The following is a 22,322-nucleotide window of genomic DNA, read 5'->3' on the forward strand; positions in this document are numbered from 1 at the left end:
CAGTTAGTAGAAAGCTGGCTTCGAGGCATGCCTCCTTTTGAAAGCTGAGCTCAGGGTAGGACCCTCCGCATCCTGACCTCCCATAGTCATAGCTGCTAACATCCTTATTTTAGGTGTTGGGAGAGGTTGGAGAAATGCAAGTGGAAGTGTCAGGACTGTACTCACGTGTATCTCAGTTCAGTACAGTGATTACCAGCATCCTTGTTTAATTAGAGTGTAGCTTGGGTATACCTTGCCTCGATAAGTGTCTAGCAGACATCGGCCTGCAAAGCATACACACTTCTGAGAGTTGAATTTATGCCTTGTACCTCGCACATGCTGACTGCAGGTACACTTCACTCCTATAAGGCCTAGGCTCGATGCGTGACAGAAGTTTTGTCAGAGGTTAGTGGAAGGTGCTGGCCCACACAATTAGTCTCCAAGCCCAATCCAGAGATATGTGAGGAACTGCTCTCTAGGATTGGTGCTACACACTAAGTTCCATACATGAGAATCTAGTTGAACACAGTGTCCAAAGGGTACTTGCTTCTGAGACTTGAGCTCACCTCCAGTCCCTCACAGTTCCACACGGCCTTCAGATGAAATTTTGAACATCCTCACTAGACGTGTTGGTCAGAAGCTCATAGGACAAAAGGAGCTAGCTGCAGGCTTCAATGCTTGTGTCTCTAGGTGCAATAGAGCGGTATACATGGAAACTCCTGACTTACAAATTAGCTACATTCTCATGGCCATAAGAACGCAGCTAGTGGAAAGGTGCATTCGAGGCATGCTGCTGAGGATCAGAGTCACCAGTTCCAGGTGAGGGACAGGTGGGGCCAGAGTCACTGGTACAGAAGAGGCCAAAGTGAGGACCAGAGTTACCAGGTCCAGGTGAGTCCCGGTGTGGAATAGAGGAACCATGTCCCGATGATGCCCAGGTAGGGACCAGAGTCACCAGGTCCAGATGAGGCCCAGGTGGGGAGCATATTCACTAGGTTCAGGTGAGGCCCAGTTGAGGACCACAGTCACCAGGTCTCGTTGAGGCCTAGAGGGGTACCAGAATCACCTGGTCCAGGTGACATCCAGATGGGGACCAGAGTCACCAGGTCAGGGTGAGGCCCAGAGGGGTTCAAGAGTCATCATGTCAAGGCGAGGCTCAGGTGTGGAACAGAGTAACCAGGTCCCAATGATGCCCAGGTGAGGACCAGAGTCACCAGATCTGGGTGACGCCTAGATAGGATCAGAGTCACCAGTTCCAGGTGAGGTCAAGAAGGAGTCCACAGCAATCAGGTCCAGGTGGGGAACAAGGTCACCAGGAGTGGGTGAGGCCCAGATGGGGACTAGATTCACCAGGTCCAGGTGAGGCCCAGGTGGTGACCAGAGTCACCGGGTCCGGGTGAGGACCAGGTAAGGACCAGATTCACCAGGTCCAAGAGGCCCACGTGGGGACCTGAATCACCAGGTATGGGTGAGGCCCAGGTGGCAACCCCACTCACCAGGTCCAGGTGAAGCCAACCTGCAGGCCATAGTCACCAGATCCAGGTGAGGCCCTGGTGGGGACCAGAGTCCCCAGCTAAATGTGAGGCTAGAAGGACACCACAGTCACCAGGTCCAGGTGTGGTTCATGTGGGAACGAGAGTCACCAGGTCCAGGTGAGACCCAGGTGGGGACCACAGTCACCAGGTCCAGATTGAGGCCTAGGTGGGGGGCCCAGAGTCATCAGGGCCAGGTGAGGCCAAAGTGTGGAGCAAAGTTATCAGGTCCAGGTGAGTCCCAGGTGGGAACCAGTCACCTCGTCCAGGTGAGGCCCACAAGTGTAGTGCCTCCAAGCTCAATCCCTCGATTTCCTAGTAGTTCCTGTCTTAGACTGGTACTACATACTAAGTTCCATACTAGCTAATAGAACCCTGCATCCAACGGCAACTTACATCCGAGAGTTGGGCTCACACGCAGTCCCTCACAGTTCCACACTGCCTGCAGAATGTCCTTCCAACGTGTTCACCAGAGACGTTTATCAGAAGCTTGTGAAACGCAAGTGGAATAATGCAGGCCTGGAAGGTGTCTCCAGGTGGAGTAGAGTGGTATTCTTGGAACCTCCTGAGTTAGAATACTGCTGCGTTCTCAGGACCAGAAGAATGCAGCTAGTTGAAAGCTGGCTTCTAGACATGCTTCCTTGTGAGAGTTGAGGTGAGGGCAGGAACCTCCCGCAACCTAACTGCCTGTAGACATAGGTCCTAACATCCTTATGTTAGGTGCTGGAAAAGGTTGTGAAAAGCATGTAGACGTTTCAGGCTTGTAGTCACGTGTAACTGAGTTCAATACAGCGATTTCCAACAGCCTTGTTCAATTAAAGTGTAGCTAGGTTCTAACTCCCATAAAAGAGTGGCTAGCAGACATCTGCCTGCAAAGCATACACGCTTCTGAGAGTTGAGCTTATGGCCTGTACCTCCCACAATCTGACGGCTTGTACGGATCGCTTCCACAGCATTCCCTTCTATGCGGGACAGTAGCGGAGTGAGAACCAAGTGTCTGCATTGTCAATTTCGCGACTACCGGACACCTGCCTCCAAGTGATGCACACTCCTTTGAATGAGCTTATGGCTTGTTCCTCCCACGTGCTGACCGCCTGTACCTTTCACTTCGAAAGGATGTCGTTCGATACGGGACACAAGTTTTGTGAGAGGCAAGTGTCTCCCAGCCCAATCCAACGACTTCTGAGTAATTCCTCCCTCAGAAGGTAGCTACATACTAACTTCCAAACCTGAGTACCTAGTTGAAAGCTGTCTCTCTGGGGAACTTCCTTCTGCAAGATGAGCTGACACGCGGTCCTTCCCAGTTCCACACTGCCTGCAGATACAGTTACGAACGTTAGGTTACGGGTTAGGGTTAGAGTTAGGGTCCTGTTTAAGCTTAGGGTTAGGGTTAGGGTTCAGGTTAGGTTAGGGGTAGGTTCAGGGTTAGGGGTAGGCTACGGGTTAGGGTTAGAGTTAGGTTATGGGTTAGGTTATGGGTTAGGGTACGGGTTAGGTTATGGATTAGGGTATGGGTTAGTGTTAGGGTTAGGGTTAGGGTACGGGTTAGGGTTAGGTTTAGGGTACGGCTTAGGGTTCGGTTTAGGTTTATGGTTAGGGTTAGGGTACGGGTTAGGGTTAAAGTTAGGGTACTGTTTAGGGTTAGGGTTAGGTTACAGGTTAGGGTTAGGGATAGGGTAAGGGTTAAGGTTAGGATTAGGTTAGGGTTAGGGTTAGGGTTAGGATTAGGGATTGGGTTTCGTTAGGTTTAGGGTTGGGGTAAGGTTAGGGTTAGGGTACGGGTTAGAGTTTGGGTTAGGGTACGGGTGAGGGTTAGGGTAAGCGTTAGGGTAAGCGTTAGGGCACGGGTTAGGATTAGGGTACGGTTTAAGGTTAGGTTTAGGGTTAGGGTATGGGATAGGGTTAGGTTTAGGGTACTGTTTAGTGTTAGGGTTAGGGTTAGGGTTAGGTTACAGGTTAGGGTTACGGTTAGGGTTAGAGTACGGGTTAGGGTTAGAGTTAGAGTTCGGGTTATATTTAGGGTTAGGGTTAGGCTACGTGTTAGGGTTAGTGTTAGGTTTATGATTAGGGTTCGGTTTAGGCTTAGGTTTAGGGTACAGATTAGGGTTAGACTACGGGTTAGGGTTAGGGTTTGGGTACGGTTTAGAGTTATGGTATGGATTATGGTATGGGTTAAGGTATGGGTTAGGGTACTGGTAACAGTTAGGGTTTGGGTTAGGTTTAGGGTACAGGTTAGGGTTAGGTTTAGGGTTAGGGTTAGGGTACAGGATAGGGTTAGGTTTAGGGTTAGTGTTAGGGTTTGGGTTAGGGTACGGGTTAGGGTTAGGTTTAGGGTACTGTTTAGGGTTAGGGTTAGGTTATGGTTTAGGGTTAGTGTAGGTTACGGGTTAGGGTTAGTGTTAGGGTTAGGTTTCTGTTAGGGTTAGGGGTAGGGTTAGGGTTTAGGGTTAGGGTTAGGGTACTGTTTAGGGTTAGGTATAGTGTTAGGTTTAGTTTACGGGTTAGGGTTAGGGTTAGGGTTAGGTTATGGGTTAGGGTTCGGGTTAGGATATGGGATACGTTTAGGGGTAGGGTTAGGGAATGGGTTAGGGTTAAGGTTGGGGTTAGGCTTAGGTTATGGGTTCAGGTTAGGGTTAGGGGTGGTGTATGGGTTTGTTTATGGGTTAGGGTACGGGTACGGTTATGGGTTAGTGTACAGGTTAGTGTTAGGGTTTGGGTTAGGGAACAGGATAGGTTTAGGGTTTGGGTATGGGTTAGGGTACAGGTTAGGTTACGGTTTAGGGTTAGGGTACGGGTTAGAGTTAGGGTTCAGGTTAGGGTTGGGGTTAGGGTTAGGTTTAGGGTAGGGTTAGGTTTAGGGTTACGGTACGGGTTAGCGTACGCATTAGGGTTAGGGTTAGGGTACGGGTTGGGATTAGGGTACGGGAGAGTTAGTGTTAGAGTTAGGGTACGGGTTTGGGTTAGAGTTAGGGTTAGGGTACGGCTTAGGGTTAGTTTTAGTGTTAGGGTTAGGTTAAGGTACACGTTAGGGTTAGGGTTAGGGTACTGTTTAGGGTTAGGTTTAGTTTACGGGTTAGGGTTAGGGTTAAGGTTAGTTTACGTGTTAGGGATAGGGTTTGGGTGAGGTTTAGGGTTAGGTTAGGGTTAGGGTTAGGTTTAGATTAAGGGTTAGGGTTATGATTAGTGCTAGGGTTAGGTTAGGGGTAGTTTTAGTGTGAGGGTACGGGTTATGGTTAGGGTTAGGGTAGGGTACGGTTTAGGGTTAGGGTACGGGTTAGGGTTAGTGTACGGGTTAGGGTTAGTGTTAGGGTTAGGGGTTAGGGTTAGGGTTATAGTTATGGTTAAGGATTAGGGTTTAGGATTCGGGTTAGGGGTTAGGGGTTCGGGTTAGGGTTAAGGGTTAGGGGTTAGGGTTAGGGGTTAGGGTTATGGTTAGGGTTAGGAGTTAGGGTTAGGTTTTGGGTTAGGGTTAGGGTTATGGTTAGGGTACGGCTTAGGGTTAGGTTTAGGGTTAGTGTTAGGGTTAAGGTACACGTTTGGGTTAGGGTTAGGGTACTTTTTAGGGTTAGGGTTAGGTTTAGTTTATGGGTTAGTGTTAGGATCAGGGTTAGGTTTAGTTTACGTGTCAGGGATACGGTTAGGGTGAGGGTTAGGGTTAGGTTAGGGTTAGGGTTAGGGTTTGGTTTAGAGATAGGGTTAGGGTTATGATTAGAGTTAGGGTTAGGTTTAGGGGTAGTTTTAGTGTTAGGGTACGGGTTATGGTTAGGGTTATTGTAGGGTACGGTATAGGGTTAGGGTACGGGTTAGGGTTAGTTTTAGGGTTAGTATTAGGGTACGGGTTAGGGTTAGTGTTAGGGTACCATTTAGGGTTAGTGTACGGGTTAGCGTTAGGGTTGGGGTTAGCGTAAGGGTTAGGGCACGGGTTAGGATTAGGGTTAGGGTATTGTTTGGGTTAGGGTCAGGGTTAGATTTAGGTTATGTGTTAGGGTACGGGTTAGGGTTAGGATACGGGTTAGGGTTAATGTACGGGTTAGGGTTGGGGTTAAGGTATGGTTTAGGGTTAGGGTACGGGTTAGGCTTAGAGTACGGGTTACGGTTAGGGTTAGGTTACGGGTTAGGGTAAGGGTTAGGGTTAGGTTTAGGGTTAAGTGTTGAGGTTAAGGGTTACGGATAGCGTTAGGGGTCATGGTTAGGGGTTAGGGTTAGGGTACTGGTTAGGGTACGTGTTAGGGTTAGGGTTAGGTTACGGGTTAGTGTATGGGTTAGGTTTCAGGTTAGGTTTAGGGTTAAGGTTAGGGTGAGGGGTTAGGGTTAGTGTTAGGGTTAAGGTTAGGGTGAGGGGTTAGGGTTAGTGTTAGGGTTAGGGGTTAGGGTTAGGGTTAGGGTACAGGTTACGGTTAGAGTACGGGTTACGGTTAGGGTTAGGGTACGGGTTAGGGTTAGGGTATGGTTTAGGATTAGGGTACAGTTTAGGGTACGGGTTAGGGTTAGGGTACAGGTTATGGTTAGTGTAAGGGTTAGGGGTAGGATTACTGTACAGGATAGGGTTAGGGTACGGGTTAGGGTTAGGTTTAGGGTACGGGTTAGAGTTAGGGTATAGGTTAGGGTTAGGTTTAGGTTACGGGTGAGTGTTAGGGTTAGGGTATGGGTTAGTGTATGGGTTAGGTTTCAGGTTAGGTTTAGGGTTAGTTTTAGAGTTAGGGGTTAGGGTTAGTGTTAGGTTTAGGGTTAGGGTTAGGGTTAAGTGTTAGGTTTAAGGGTTAGGGATAGTGTTAGGGTTAGGGTTAGGGGTTAGGGGTAGGGTTAGGGTTAAGGGTTAGTGTTAAGGGTTAGGGTTAGGGGTTAGGGTTAGTGTTAGTGTTAGGGTTAAGGTTAGGGCTTAATGTTAGGGTTAGGGTTAGGGTTTGGGTTAGTGTTAGGATTAGGGTTAGAGTTAGGGTTTAGGGTTAGGGTTAAGGCTTAGGGTTAGGTTTAGGGTTAGTGGTTAGGGGTTCAGTTTAGGGGTAGGGGTAGGGGTTAAGGTTTGGGTTAGGGGTTAGGGTTAGGTTTTGGTTTGGGGTTAGGGTTAGGTTTTGTTTTAGGGTTAGGTTTATGGGTTAGGGTTTAGGGTTAGGGTTAGGTGTTAGGGTTAGGGTTAGTGGTTAGAGGTTAGGGTTATGGTTATGGTTAGGTATGTGTTAGGGTTAGGGTTAGGATATGGCTTAGGGTACAGGTTAGGGTATGGGTTAGTGTTAGAGTACTGGTTAGGGTTAGGGTTAGGGGACAGGTTAGTGTACGGGTTAGGGTAAGTGTTAGGGTACGGGTTAGGGTTGGGGTACAGTTTAGTGTTAGGGTACCTGTTAGGGTTAGGCTACTGATTAGGGTTACGGTACAGCTTAAGTTAGGGTTAGTGTTCGGGTTAGGGTTAGGGTTTAGGGTTTAGGGTTAGGGTTAGTATTACGATTAGGGTTAAGGGTTAGGGTTAAGGGTTAGGGTTAGGATAGGTTTAGTGTTAGGGGTTAGGGGTTAGGGTTAGGGATTTGATTCGAATCAATTCTTTTTTTTATTTTTTTAAAGATTTTTAAATTTATTTATGATAGACATAGAGAGAGGCAGAGACACAGGAGGAAGGAGAAGCAGGCTTCATGCAGAAGCCCGATGTGGGACTCGATCCCAGGTCTCCAGGATCATGCCCCGGGCTGCAGGCAGCGCTAAACCGCTGCGCCACCGGGGCTGCCCTCGATTCTTTTTGATTCGATTCGATTGGATTCATTTCTTTTCAATTCGATTCTTTTCGATTCGATTATTTTAGATTCGATTCGATTATTTTCGATTAAATTCGATTATATTCAATTCAAATCGATTAGATTATTTTCGATTCGATTGGATTATTTTAGATTTGATTAGATTATTTTTGATTCAATTCGATTGGATTATTTTTTATTCGATTTGATGCAAATCGATTCTTTTCGATTTGATGCAATTAATTTCGATTCGATTTGATTATTTTCGATTCGATTCGATTTGATTCGATTCAAATAATGTTTATTAATTTTTATTTATTATTTATGATAGTCACAGAGAGAGAGAGAGAGAGAGGCGCAGAGACACAGGCAGAGGGAGAGGCAGGCTCCATGCACCGGGAGCCCGATGTGGGATTTGATCCCGGGTCTCCAGGATCGCGCCCTGGGCCAAAGGCAGGCGCCAAACCGCTGTGCCACCCAGGGATCCCCGATTCGAATAATTTCAATTCGATTCAATAATTTTTGATTCGATTCAATTTGATTATTTTCGATTCAATTTGATTGGATTCGTTTTGATTATTTTCGATTCGATCCAATTATTTTTGATTTGATCGATTCTTTTCGATTCAATTCGATTAGATTCTTTTCGATTCGATTTGATTCGTTTTGATTCGATATGATTTGATTTGATTCTTTTCGATTTGATTCGATTCAATTCGATTCTTTTCAATTCGATACGATTCTTTTCGTTTCGATTCGATTCTTTTCGATTTGATTAGATTCTTTTCAATTTGATTCAATTTGATTCTTTTCGATTTGATTCTTTTCGCTTCGATTCGATTCTACTCGATTCATTTCGAATCGATTCGATTCTTTTTGATTCGATCTATTTGATTATTTCGATTCAGTTCGATTCGATTCGATTCTTTTCGATTTGATTCAATTCTTTCCCACTCTGATTCGATTCGTTTTGATTTTTTTCGATTCGTTTCAATTCGAATCTATTCGATTCTTTTCGATTCAATTCGATTCTTTTAGATTCAATTCGATTCGATTCAATTCCATTCAATTCAATTCTTTTCAATGCGAATCAATTCGATTCGATTCTATTTGATTCGATCTATTCGATTATTTTCGATTCGGTTAGATTCAATTCAATTCTTTTCGATTCGATTCGATTCTTTTCCATTCGATCTGATTAGATTCGTTTTGAATTTTTTCGATTCGATTTGATTCGAATCTATTCGATTCTTTTCGATTCAATTCAATTCTTTTCGATTCAATTCAATTTGATTCAATTGCATTCGATTCGATTCTTTTTGGTTCGATTCGATTCTTTTCAATTCAATTCTTTTCGATTCGATTCTTTTCGATGCTATTCGATTCTATTCTTTTCGATACGATTCGATTCTTTTCGATTCGATTCGATTCGATTTGATTTGATTCTTTTCAATTCAATTAGATATGATTTGATTCTTTTCAATTCAATTCAATACCATTAGATTCTTTTCGATTCAATTCAATTTGATTCTTTTCTATTCGATTCGATTTGATTGTTTACGATTTGATTCGATACAATTGGATTCTTTTCGTTTCGATTTGATTCTTTTTGATTCGATTCTTTTCGATTTGATTCGATTCTTTGGATTCGATTCGATACTGTTCGATTCGATTCAATTCTTTTGGATTCTATTTGATTCATTTCGATTCTTGATGCGATTCGAATCTTTTCACTTTGCTTCAATTCGATTCTACTCTATTCATTTCAAATCGATTCGATTCTTTTTGATTTGATCTATTCAATTATTTTCTATTCGGTTCGATTCGATTCAATTCTTTTCGATTTGATTCGATTCTTTTCCATTCGATCTTATTAGATTCGTTTCGAAATTTTTCAATTCAATTCAATTCGAATCTATTTGATTCTTTTCGATTCAATTCGATTCAAATTCCTTTCTTTTCAAATTGATTTGATTCGATTCGATTCTTTTTGATTCCATTCGAATCGATTTTTTCGATTCAATTCTTTTAGATTCGACTCTTTTCGATTCAATTCATTTGGATTCGATTCTTTTCGATTCAATTAGATTCTTTTCGATTCGATTCAGTTCTTTTCGATTCAATTTGATTCGATTCGATTCTTTTCGATTCAATTTGAGTCGATTCTTTTCGATTCGAATCGATACTTTTCTACTCTTTTCGATTTGATACGATTCGATTATTTTCGATTCGATACCATTTGATTCGTTCTTTTTTTGAATCAATTCGATTCTTTTCGATTCGACTCTTTTCGATTCGATTCATTTGGATTCGATTCTTTTCGATTCGATTCAATTAGATTCTTTTCGATTCGATTCTTCTTGATTCGATTCGATTAGATTTTTTTCGTTTCGATTCGATAGTTTTCTATTCCTTTCTTTTCTATTCGATTCGATTAGATTCTTTTCGATTTGATTCAATTCAATTCGAATCTTTCTATTCGAGTCTTTTTGATTTGAATTCCTTTCTTTTCGAATCGATTCAATTCGATTCTTTTCGATTCGATTCAATTCTTTTTGATTTGATTCGATTTGATTCGATTATTTTCACTTCGATTCGATTCTTTTGATTCGGTGCGATTCAATTCGATTTTTTTCGATTCAATTCGATTAGATTCTTTTCGATTTGAGTCTTTTCGATTCGAATTTCTTTCTTTTCAAATCGATTTAATTCGATTCTTTTTGATTCGATTCGATTCTTTTTGATTCGATTCGATTCTTTTTGATTTGATTCTTTTCAGGTCGATTCGATTCGGTTTTTTTTTTATCTTTATTTTTTTTATTTTTTTTATTTATTTATGATAGTCACACAGAGAGAGAGAGAGAGGCAGAGACACAGGCAGAGGGAGAAGCAGGCTCCATGCACCGGGAGCCCGACGTGGGATTCGATCCCGGGTCTCCAGGATCACGCCCCGGGCCAAAGGCAGGCGCCAAACCGCTGCGCCACCCAGGGATCCCGATTCGGTTTTTTTTAATCAATTCGATTCTTTTCGATTCTACTCTTCGATTCAATTCTTTTGGATTCATACTTTTGGATTCGATTCGATTCTTTTCGATTCGATTCTTTCCGATTAGATTTGATTCTTTTTGATTCGATTCGATTCTTTACAATTCGATTCGATTCTTTTCAATTCGATTCGATTCGATTATTTTCAATTCGATTCGATTCAATTCGATTCGTTTTTTTCTAAACGATTCGATTCTTTTTGATTCCATTCCTTTCAACTCGATTCATTTGGATTCGATTCTTTTCGATTCAATTCGATTCGATTCTTTTTGATTCGATTCGATTCGATTCTTTTTGATTCGTCTCTTTTCGATTCTATTCGAATCTTTTCGATTCGATTAGATTCTTTTCGATTCAATTTGATTCGATCCGAAACTCTTCAATTCTTTTCAATTCAATTCGATTGTTTTTGATTCGAATTGATTCAATTCTTTTCGATTCGATTTGATTGTTTTCGATTCGATTCGATTTTTTTCTATTCGATTCTTTTTTATTTGATTTGTTTCGATTATTTTCGATTCGATTTGATTCTTTTTGATTCGTTTTGGATCGATTCGATCCTTTTTGATTCGATTCGATTCGATACGATTCTTTTCGTTTTGATATGATAGTTTTCGATTCGTTTCTTTTTGATTCTATTCGATTCGATTCTTTTTGTTTTGATTCGATTTGATTCGAATCTTTTGATTCGAGTCTTTTCGATTCGAATTCCTTTCTTTTAGAATCGATTCGATTCAATTCTTTTCGATTCGATTGAATTCGATTCGATTCTTTTCACTTCCTTTCGATTTGATTCTTTTGATTCGGTGCGATTCGAGTCGATTCTTTTTGATTCGATTTGATTCGATTCTTTTTTATTCGATTCGATTCCTTTCAATTTGATTCGATTCTTTTTATTATTTTCAATACAATTTGATTCGTTTTTTTCAAATTGATTGTTTTTGATCGACTCTTTTCGATTCGATTCATTTGGATTCGATTTGTTTCGTTTGGATTCGATTCGATTCCTTTCGATTCGATTCTTTTCGATTTGATTCGATTCTTTTAAAATCGATTCAATTCAATTCGATTCTTTTCGATTCGATTTTTTTCGATTCGTCGATTCGATCCTTTTCGATTCGATTCTTTTCGATCCGATTCCATTCTTTTCGATTCAATTCGATTCTTTTCGATTTGATTCTTTTCGACTCAATTCGATTATTTTCTTTCGATTCGATTCAATTCGAATCTATTCGATTCAATTCTTTTCGATTCGATTATTTTCGATTCGATTCGATTATTTTTTTATTCATTTTGAATTGATTCGATCCTTTTTGTTTCGATTCGATTTGATTTTTTTCATTCGATACAATTTTTTCGTTTCGATATGATAGTTTTCAATTCGTTTCTTTTCGATTCTATTCGATTCGATTCTTTTTGTTTCGATTCAATTTGATTCGAATCTTTCGATTCGAGCCTTTTCGATTCAAATTCCTTTCTTTTAGAATCGATTCGATTCAATTCTTTTCAGTTCCATTCCATTCAATTCTTTTTTTTGAAACAATTTGATTATTTTTGATGCCACTCTTTTCGATTAGATTCATTTGGATTCGATTCTTTTCGATTCGATTAGATTTGATTCTTTTCGATTCAAGTCGAGTCAATTCTTTTTGATTCCATTCGAATCTTTTTGGTTCGATTAGATTCTTTTTGATTTAATTCGATTCGATTCGAAACTCTTCGATTGAATTCTTCTCGATTCGATTCTTTTTGATTCGATTCTTTTCGATTCGATTCATTTCTTTTCAATTTCACTTTTTTCTATTCGATTCTTTTTTATTTGATTTAATTATTTTCGATTCGATTCGATTTTTTTGGTTTCAAAACGATAGTTTTCGAATCGTTCTTTTCGATTCTATTCAATGCGATTCTTTTTGTTTCGATTCGATTTGATTCAAATCTTTCAATTCGAGTCTTTTCGATTCAATTTCCTTTCTTTTAGTATCGATTCGATTCGATTCGATTCTTTTCGATTCAATTCGATTTGGTTCGATTCGATTCTTTTCACTTCCATTCAATTCGATTCTTTGGATTCGGTGTGATTCGATTCGATTTTTTTGGATCTGATTCGATTCGATTCGATTCAATTCGATTCTTTTCGATTCGATTCAATTCAGTTCGATTCTTTTCGATTCAATTTGATTCTTTTCGATTCAATTCAATTCGTTTCTTTAGATTTGATTTGATTTGATTTTTTTCGATTCGATTCAATTCTTTTCGATTCTATTCTATTCTTTCGATTTGATTCTTTTCGATTCGAATAGATTCTTTTCAATTCGATTTGATTCGATTCGATTCAATTCTTTTTGATTCGATTCAGTTTGATTTGAATCTATTCTATTCGATTATTTTCAATTCGATTCTTTTCGATTTGTTCGATTCAGTTCTTTTCGATTCATTTTGATTTGATTATTTTGATTCGATTCTTTTCGATTCGATTTGAATCTATTCTATTCGATTCTTTTCAATTCGATTCTTTTCGATTTGATTCGATTCAGTTCTCTTCGATTTGATTCGATTTGACTCTTTTCGATTCGATTCGATTCTTTCTGATTCAATTCGATTCTTTTTGATTCAATTCGATTTGATTCTTTTCGATTCAATTCAAATCGATTCGATTCATTTGGATTCAATTATTTTCAATTCGATTTGATTTCTTTTCGATTCAATTCGATTCGATTCTTTTCGATTCGATTCATTTCTGTTCAATTTGATTCGATTCGATCCTTTTCGATTCGATTCAATTCTTTTCGATTCGATTCTTTTCCATTCAATTCTTTCCGATTCGATTCTTTTCCATTCGATTCGATATTTTCGATTCGATTCATTTCTTTTTTATTAGATTTTTTACGATTCTTTTCGATTCGATTCAATTCTTTTCGATTTGATTTGATTCTTTCCATTCGATATGATTTGATTCGATCCTTTTCGATTTGATTCGATTCTTTTCGATTCAATTCGATTTGATCTTTTCCGATTCGATTCGATTCTCTTCGATTTGATTCGATTCGATTCAATTATTTTCGATTCAATTCAATTCAATTCCATTATTTTCGATTGTAGTCTATTCGAATCGATTATTTTCAATTAGATTCGATTATTTTCTATTCGATTCGTTTCGATTCGAATATTTTTGATTCGATTCGTTTCGATTCGATTCGATTCGATTATATTCGAGTTGATTCGATTCGATTATTTTTGGTTCTATTCGTTTCGATTCGAATCGTTTCAATTCGATTCGACTCGATTATTTTTTATTCGATTCGTGTCTATTATTTTCGATTCGACTCGTTTCGATTCGTTTATTTTCGATTTGATTCGTTTCGATTCGATTCGAGTATTTTCGATTAAATTCGTTTCGATTTGAATCGATTCAATTATTTTTGATTCGATTCATTTCGATTCGTTTTGATTCGATTATTTTCGATTCGATTCGTTTCAATTCGATTCGATTCGATTATTTTCAATTCGAATCGATTATTTTCGATTTGATTCGATTCGATTATTTTTTTTAAAGATATATGTTTTTTTAATTTATTTATGATAGTCACAGAGAGAGAGAGAGAGAGAGGCAGAGACATAGGCAGAGGGAGAAGCAGGCTCCATGCACCAGGAGCCCGATGTGGGACTCAATCCGGGTCTCCAGGATCGCGCCCTGGGCCAAAGGCAGGCGTCAAACCGCTGCGCCACCCAGGGATCCCTGATTCGATTATTTTTGATTCGATCATTTCGATTCTATTCGTTTTGATTCAATTCAATTCGATTATTTTAGATTTGTTTTGATTCGATTCGATTTGATTTTTTATTCAATTCATTTCGATTCGATTATTTTCTATTCGAATCATTTCGATTCGATTATTTTTTATTCGTTTCGATTCCATTCCATTATTTTTTATTCAAATTGTTTCGATTCTATTCAATTCGATTATTTTCGATTCAATTCCTTTCGATTTGGTTATTTTTGATTCGATTCGATTCCATTCGATTACTTTTGATTCAATTCGTTTCGAGTCGATTCGATTCGATTATTTTCCGTTCTATTCATTTTGATTAGATTCGATTAGATTATTTTCGATTCAATTCGTTTCGATTCGGTTCCATTCGTTTCAATTCGATTATTTTTGATTCGATTCGATTCGATTATTTTCTATTCGATTCGTTTCGATTCGATTATTTTTGATTCGATTCGTTTTGATTCGATTTGATTCGATTATTTTCGAGTTGATTCGATTCGATTATTTTCAGTTCTATTCGTTTCGATTAGATTCGATTCGATTATTTTCGATTCAATTCATTTCGATTCGTTTATTTTCGATTCGAATTGTTTCGATGTGATTCGATTCGAGTATTTTCGATTCAATTCGTTTCGATTCAATTTGATTCAATTATTTTTGATTCGATTCATTTCGATTCGATTCAATTTTTTTCGATTCGATTCTGTTCGATTTGATTAGATTCTTTTCGATCGACACGTTTTGATTCATTTCGATCGATTCATTTCGATTGATTCGATTCGATCCTTTTCGATTCGATCCTTTTCAATCCGATGCTTTCCGATTCGATTCGATTCTTTTCGATTCGATTCTTTTCCATTCAATTCGATTCTTTTCAATTCGATTGGATTTGATTCTTTTCAATATGATTCGATTTTTTCGATTCGATTCTTCTTTATTTGATTTGTATCGATTCTTTTCGAATAGATTTGATTCGATTCTTTTCGATTCGATTCGATTCTTTTCAATTCGATTCAATTCGATTCGATCTTTTCTGATTCAATTCGATTCTTTTCGATTCGATTCGATTCTTTTTTTATTCGATTCGATTCGATTCTTTTCGAGTCGATTCGAATCAATTCGGTTTTTTTTCGAATCGATTCGATTCTTTCGATTCGACTCTTCGATTCGATTATTTTGGATTCAATTCTTTTTGATTCGATCCTTTTTGATTCGATTCGATTCTTTTTGATTCGATTCGATTCCATTTTTTTGTTTCAATTCGTCTTTTTTGATTCGATTCAATTCGATTTTTTTCGAATCGGTACGATTTTTTCGTTTTGATATGATAGTTTTCAATTCGTTTCTTTTCGATTCTATTCAATTCGATTCTTTTTGTTTCAATTCGATTTGATTTGAATCTTTCAATTCGAGTCTTTTCGATTCGAGTTCCTTTCTTTTAGAATCGATACTTTTCTATTCTTTTCAATTCGATTCGATTATGTTTGATTCGATTCCATTTGATTCGTTCGTTTTTCGAATCTATTCTTTTTGATTCGACTCTTTTTGATTCGATTCATTTGGATTCAATTCTTTTCAATTCGATTCGATTCTTTTTTTTCGAATCGATTCGATTTTTTCGATTTGACTCTTTTCTTTTTTTAATTTTTTTAAGATTTTTATTTATTTATGATAGTCACAGAGAGAGAGAGAGAGGCGCAGAGACACAGGCAGAGGGAGAAGCAGGCTCCATGCACCGGGAGCCCGATGTGGGATTCGATCCCGAGTCTCCAGGATCGCGCCCTGGGCCAAAGGCAGGCGCCAAACCGCTGCGCCACCCAGGGATCCCCTGACTCTTTTCGATTCGATTCATTTGGATTGGATTATTTTCGATTCGATCCTTTTCGATTTGATTCGATTCTTTTTTTTAAATTTTTTTTAATTTTATTTATTTATGATATGCACACAGTGAGAGAGAGAGAGAGGCAGAGACATAGGCAGAGGGAGAAGCAGGCTCCATGCACCTGGAGCCCGACGTGGGATTTGATCCCTGGTCTCCAGAATCGCGCCCTGAGCCAAAGGCAGGCACTAAACCGCTGCGCCACCCAGGGATCCCAATTCGATTTGATTCTTTTCGATTCAATTCGATTCAATTCCTTTCGATTCGATCCGATTCTTTTCTATTCGATTTGATTCGATTCGATCCTTTTCGATTCGATTCGATTCTTTTCGATTTGATTTGATTTTTTCCTATTCAATACAATTCGATTCGATCCTTTTCGATTCGATTCGATTCTTTTCAAATCGATTCGATTCGATTCTTTTTTAAATTTTTTTATTCGATTCTTACATTCAATTTGATTAGATCTTTTTGATTCGATTTGATTCTCTTTGATTCGATTCTATTTGATTTTTTTCGTTTCCATTCGATAGTTTTCTATTCATTTCTTTTCTATTCGATTCGATTTGATTTGATTCTTTTCGATTCAATTCGATTCGATTCGAATCTTTCTATTCGAGTGTTTTTTTTTCTATTCGAGTGTTTTTTATTTGAATTCCTTTCTTTTCGAATCGATTCAATTCGATTCTTTTGATTCGATTCAATTATTTTCACTTCCATTCGATTAGATTTTTTTGATTCGGTGCGATTCGATTCGATTTTTTTCGATTCAATTCGATTCTTTTCGATTCAAGTCTCTTCGATTCGAATTTCTTTCTTTTTGAATCAATTTGATTCTATTCTTTTCGATTTGATTTGATTCGATTCTTTTTGATTCGATTCGATTCTTTTCGATTTGATCTGATTCTTTTCAATTCAATTCGATTCGATTCTTTTCAATTCCAGTCTCTTCGATTCGAATTTCTTTCTTTTCGAATCGATTTGATTCCATTCTTTTCAATTTGATTCGATTCAATTTGATTCTTTTCGATTCGATTCGATTCTTTTTGAGTCGATTCGATTCGAATCAATTCGGTTTTTTTCAAATCGATTCGATTTTTTCGATTTGACTCTTCGATTCGATCCTTTTCGATTCAATTCGATACTTTTTGGTTCGATTCGACTTTTTTCTATTCTTTTCAATTCAATTCGATTCGATTATTTTCGATTCGATTCAGTTCGATTCGTTTTTTTGAATCGATTCATTCTTTTTGATTCCACTCCTTTCGACTCGATTTGATTCGATTCTTTTTGATTCGATTAGATTCTATTCTTTTCGATTCAATTCAATTCTTTTTGATTCGTTTCTTTTCGATTCTATTCGAATCTTTTCGATTCGATTAGATTCTTTTCGATTCAATTCGATTCGATTCAAAACTCTTCGATTCAATTTTTGATTTGATTCGATTCGATTGTTTTCAATTCGATTCAATTCAATTCTTTTCAATTCGATTCAATTCTTTTCGATTCCTTTTGTTTTTTTCAATTCGATTTTTTATTTGATTTGTTTCAATTCTTTTCTATTCGATTCGATTCTTTTCAATTCGATTCGATTCTATTTGATTCATTTCGAATCGATTCGATCCTTTTCGATTCTATTCGATTCGAATCGATTTTTTTCGATTCGATTCGATTTTTTTCATTTCGATATGATAGTTTTCGATTCGTTTCTTTTCGATTTTATTCGATCCGATTCTTTTTGTTTCGGTTCGATTTGATTCGAATCTTTTGATTCGAGTCTTTTCAATTCAAATTCCTTTCTTTTAGAATTGATTCGATTCGATTCTTTTCGATTTGATTTGATTCGATTCGATTCTTTTCACGTCCATTTGATTTAATTCTTTAGATTCGGTGCGTTTTGATTCTATTTTTTTGATTCGATTCGATTCTTTTCGATTAGATTCGATTCAGTTTTTTCGATTCGATTTGATTCTTTTCGATTCGATTCGATTCTTTCCGATTCGATTCGATTCTTTTCAATTCAATTTGATTCGATTCTTTTCGTTTCAATTTGATTTGATACGATTCTTATCGAATCGATTCTTTTCAATTCTTTTCTCTTCCATTCAATTCGATTCTTTGGATTCGGTGCGATTCGATTCAATTTTTTTCTTTTTTTAAAAAATATTTATTTATTTATTTATTTATTTATTTATTTATTTATTTATTATGATAGTCACAGAGAGAGAGAGAGAGGCAGAGACACAGGCAGAAGGAGAAGCAGGCCCCACGCACCGGGAGCCCGATGTGGGATTCGATCCCGAGTCTCCAGGATCACGCCCTGGGCCAAAGGCAGGCGCCAAACCACTGCGCCACCCAGGGATCCCCGATTCAATTTTTTTCGATTCGATTCGATTCTTTTCGATTCGAGTCTTTTCGATTCGAATTGCTTTCTTTTCGAATCGATTTGATTCGATTCTATTCTTTTTGATTCCATTCGAATCAATTTTTTTCAATTCAATTCTTTTAGATTCTTTTCAATTCGATTTTTTCGATTTGATTCGATTCTTTTTGATTTGATTCGATTCTTTTTATTCATTTCGAATCGATTCGATCCTTTTCGATTCGATTCGATACGATCGTTTTCGTTTCGATGATAGTTTTCGATTCCTTTCTTTTTGATTCTATTCGATTCAATTCTTTTTGTATCGATTCAATTCTTTACACTTCCTGTTGATTCGATTCTTTTGATTTGGTGCGATTCGATTTTTTCGATTAGAGTCGATTCGATTCTTTTTGATTCAAGGTTCTTCGATTCGAATTTCTTTCTTTTCGAATCGATTTGTTTCGATTCGATTCTTTTCGATTCGATTCGATTCTTTTCGATTTGATTTGATTCTTTTCGATTCAATTCGATTCGATTCTTTTCGATTCGATTCAATTCTTTTAGATTTTATTTGATTCTTTTCTATTCGATACAATTCGATTAGATCCTTTTTGATTGGATTCGATTCTTTTCGATTCGATTCGATTCTTATATTCGATTTGATTCGATCTTTTTCAATTCGATTCGATTCTCTTCGATTTTATTCGATTCAATTTTTTTCATTTCCATTCGATAGTTTTCTATTCGTTTCTTCTCTATTCGATTTTATTCTTTTTGATTCGATTCAATTCGATTCGAATCTTTCTATTCGAATGTTTTTTATTTGAATTCCTTTCTTTTCGAATCGATTCGATTCGATTCTTTTTGATTCGATTCGATTCGATTCTTTTTGATTCGATTCGATTTGATTTGATTATTTTCAGTTCCATTCGATTAGATTCTTTTGATTCGGTGCAATTCGATTCGATTTTTATCGATTCGATTCGATTCGAGTCTTTTCTATTCGAATGTCTTTTCAAATCGATTCGATTCGATTCTTTTCGATTCTTTTTGATTCAATTCGATTATTTTCGAGTCTCTTCGATTCGGTTTTTTCGAATCGATTCGATTCTTTTTGATTAGACTCTTCGATTCGGTTATTTTGGATTCGATTCTTTTCGATTTGATTCGATTCTATTCGCTTTAATTCGATCCGATTCTTTTCGATTCGATTTGATTCTTTACGATTCGATTCGATTCGGTTCTTTTCTATTCTTTTCTATTCGATTCGATTATTTTCTATTCGATTCGATTCAATTCGATTCGTTTTTTTCTAAATGATTTGGTTCTTTTGGATTCCACTCCTTTCGACTTGATTCATTTGGATTCGATTCTTTTCGATTTGATTAGATTCGATTCTTTTTTATTTGATTCGATTTGATTCTTTTTAATTCGTTAATTTTTTATTCCATTCAAATCTTTTCGGTTCGATCAGATTCTTTTCGATTCAATTTGATTCGATTCGAAACTTCGATTCAATTCTTTTTGATTCGATTCGATTGGATTCGATTTGATTGTTTTAGATTTGATTCGATTCAGTTCTTTTCGATTCGATTCGATTCTTTTCAATTCGATTTTTTTCTATTCGATATGTTTCAATTATTTTCAATTTGATTCGATTCGATTCTTTTCGATTCGATTCGATTCTTTTTGATTCATTTCGAATTGATTCGATCCATTTCGATTCGATTCGTTCGATTTTTTTGATTCGATACGATTTTTTTCTTTTCGATATGATATTTTTCGATTACTTTCTTTTCGATTCTATTTGATTCGGTTCTTTTTTTTCAATACGATTAGATTCGAATCTTTCGATTCGAGTCATTTCGATTTGAATTCCTTTCTTTTAGAATCGATTCAATTCTTTTTGATTCGATTCAATTCGATTCGTTTTTTTGAAAAAATTCGATTCTTTTCGATTCCACTCTATTCGATTAGATTCATTTGGATCCGATTCTTTTCGATTAGATTAGATTCGACTCTTTTCGATTCAATTAGATTCAATTCTTTTTGATTTGTTTCTTTTTGATTCCATTCGAATCTTTTCGGTTCAATTAGATTCTTTTCGATTCAATTCGATTCGATTCGAAACCCTTCGATTGAATTCTTTTCGATTCGATTCTTTTTGATTCAATTCGATTAGATTAGATTCTTTTCGATTCGATTCGATTCATTTCTTTTCGATTCGATTGTTTTCTATTGGATTCCTTTTTATTTGATTTGATTCAATTATTTTCGATTCGATTCTATTCGATTCTTTTCAATTCGATGTGATTCAATACATTTCGATTCGATTTGATTTGATTTTTTTCTTTTCGATACAATAGTTTCGGTTTTGTTCCTTTCGATTCTATTCGATGCGATTATTTTGTTTCGATTCAATTTGCATGTGGAAGTGTCAGGCCTGTACTCACGATTATCTGAGTTGAATACAGCGATTCCAAATGGCCTTCTTCAAAGAGTGTAGCTAGTTTCTAACTCCCATGTACGAGTGGGTAGCAGACATCTGCCTCCCATGCATACACACTTTTGAGACTTGAGCTTATGGCCTGTACTTCCCACATCCTGCCTGCAGGTACACTTCGCTGCTAACAGGCCTAGGCTCGATGCATGACGGAAGTGTTGTGAGGGGTAAGTGGAAAGTCCCGGCACGCAAGACTAGTGCCTCCAAGCTCAATCCAGCGATTTCCTAGTAATTTCTGTCTTAGACAGGTGCTACATACTAAGTTCCATACGTGAGAAGCTAGCTGAAACCCATGTCCAAAAGCATCTCTCTTCCGAGAGTTGAGCTCACACCCAGTCCCTCACAGTTCCACACTGCCTGCAGAATGAGTTTTGAACATCTTCACCAGAGACGTTTTTCAGAAGCTTGTGAGATGCAAGTGGAATAATGCAGGCCTGGAAGGTGTCTCCAGGTGCAGTAGAGTGGTATTCTTCGAACCTCCTGAGTTAGAAAACTGCTATGTTCTGATGGCCATTAGAACGCAGCTAGTTGAAAGCTGGCTTCTAGGCATGCTCTCTTGTGAGAGCTGAGCTCAGGGCAGGACCCTCCTGCATCCTGCCTGCCCATCGGCATAGCTGCTAACATCCTTACGTGAAGTGCTGGAAGAGATTGGATAAATGCGAGTGGAAGTGTCACGACTGTACTCACGTGTATCTGAGTTCAGTACAGCGATTGCCAACGTCCTTGTTCAATTAGAGTGTAGCTCGTGTATATCTCGCCTCGATAAGTGTCTAGCAGACATCGGCTTGCAAAGCATACACACTTCTGAGAGTTGGGCTTATGGCCTGTACCTCCCCCATCCTGACTGCGTGTACGAACAGCTTCCACAGCATTTCGTTGTATGGGGGAGAGTAGCGGAGTGAGAAACAAGTGTCTGCCTTGTCAATTCCGTGACTAGCAGACAGCTGCCTCCAAGGCATGCACTCTCCTTTGGATTGATCTTAGGACTTGAACCTCCCACATGCTGACCACCTGTACGCTTCACTTCCAAAGGATATCGTTCGATGCGGGACGGAAGTTTTGCAAGAGGCAAATGTGTCTTAGTTCAATCCAGCAACTTCTGAGGAATTCCTCCCTCAGATGGGAGCTACATACTAACTTCCAAACCTGAGTACCTAGCTGAAAGCTCTCTCTCTGGGGAACTTCCCTCTCGGAGATGAGTTGAAACGTGGTCCTTCCCAGTTCCACACTGCCTGCAGATACAGTTACAAACATCTTCACTAGACATGTTTGTCAGAAGCTAATGGGATGCAAAGGGAAGCTGCAGATTTCCAGGTGCAGTAAAGCGGTATTCATGGAACATCCTGAATTCAATGCTGCCACGTTCTCATGGCCATCAGAATGCAGTTAGTAGAAAGCTGGCTTCGAGGCATGCCTCCTTTTGAAAGCTGAGCTCAGGGCAGGACCCTCCCGCATTCTGACTGCCTGTAGTTGAAGCTGCTAACATTCTTATTTTAGGTTGGGAGAGGTTGGAGAAATGCAAG

The sequence above is a fragment of the Canis lupus genome, chromosome 31 (genome assembly GCF_048164855.1).
Source record: "Canis lupus baileyi chromosome 31, mCanLup2.hap1, whole genome shotgun sequence".
In the NCBI taxonomy this organism is placed as follows: domain Eukaryota; kingdom Metazoa; phylum Chordata; class Mammalia; order Carnivora; family Canidae; genus Canis; species Canis lupus.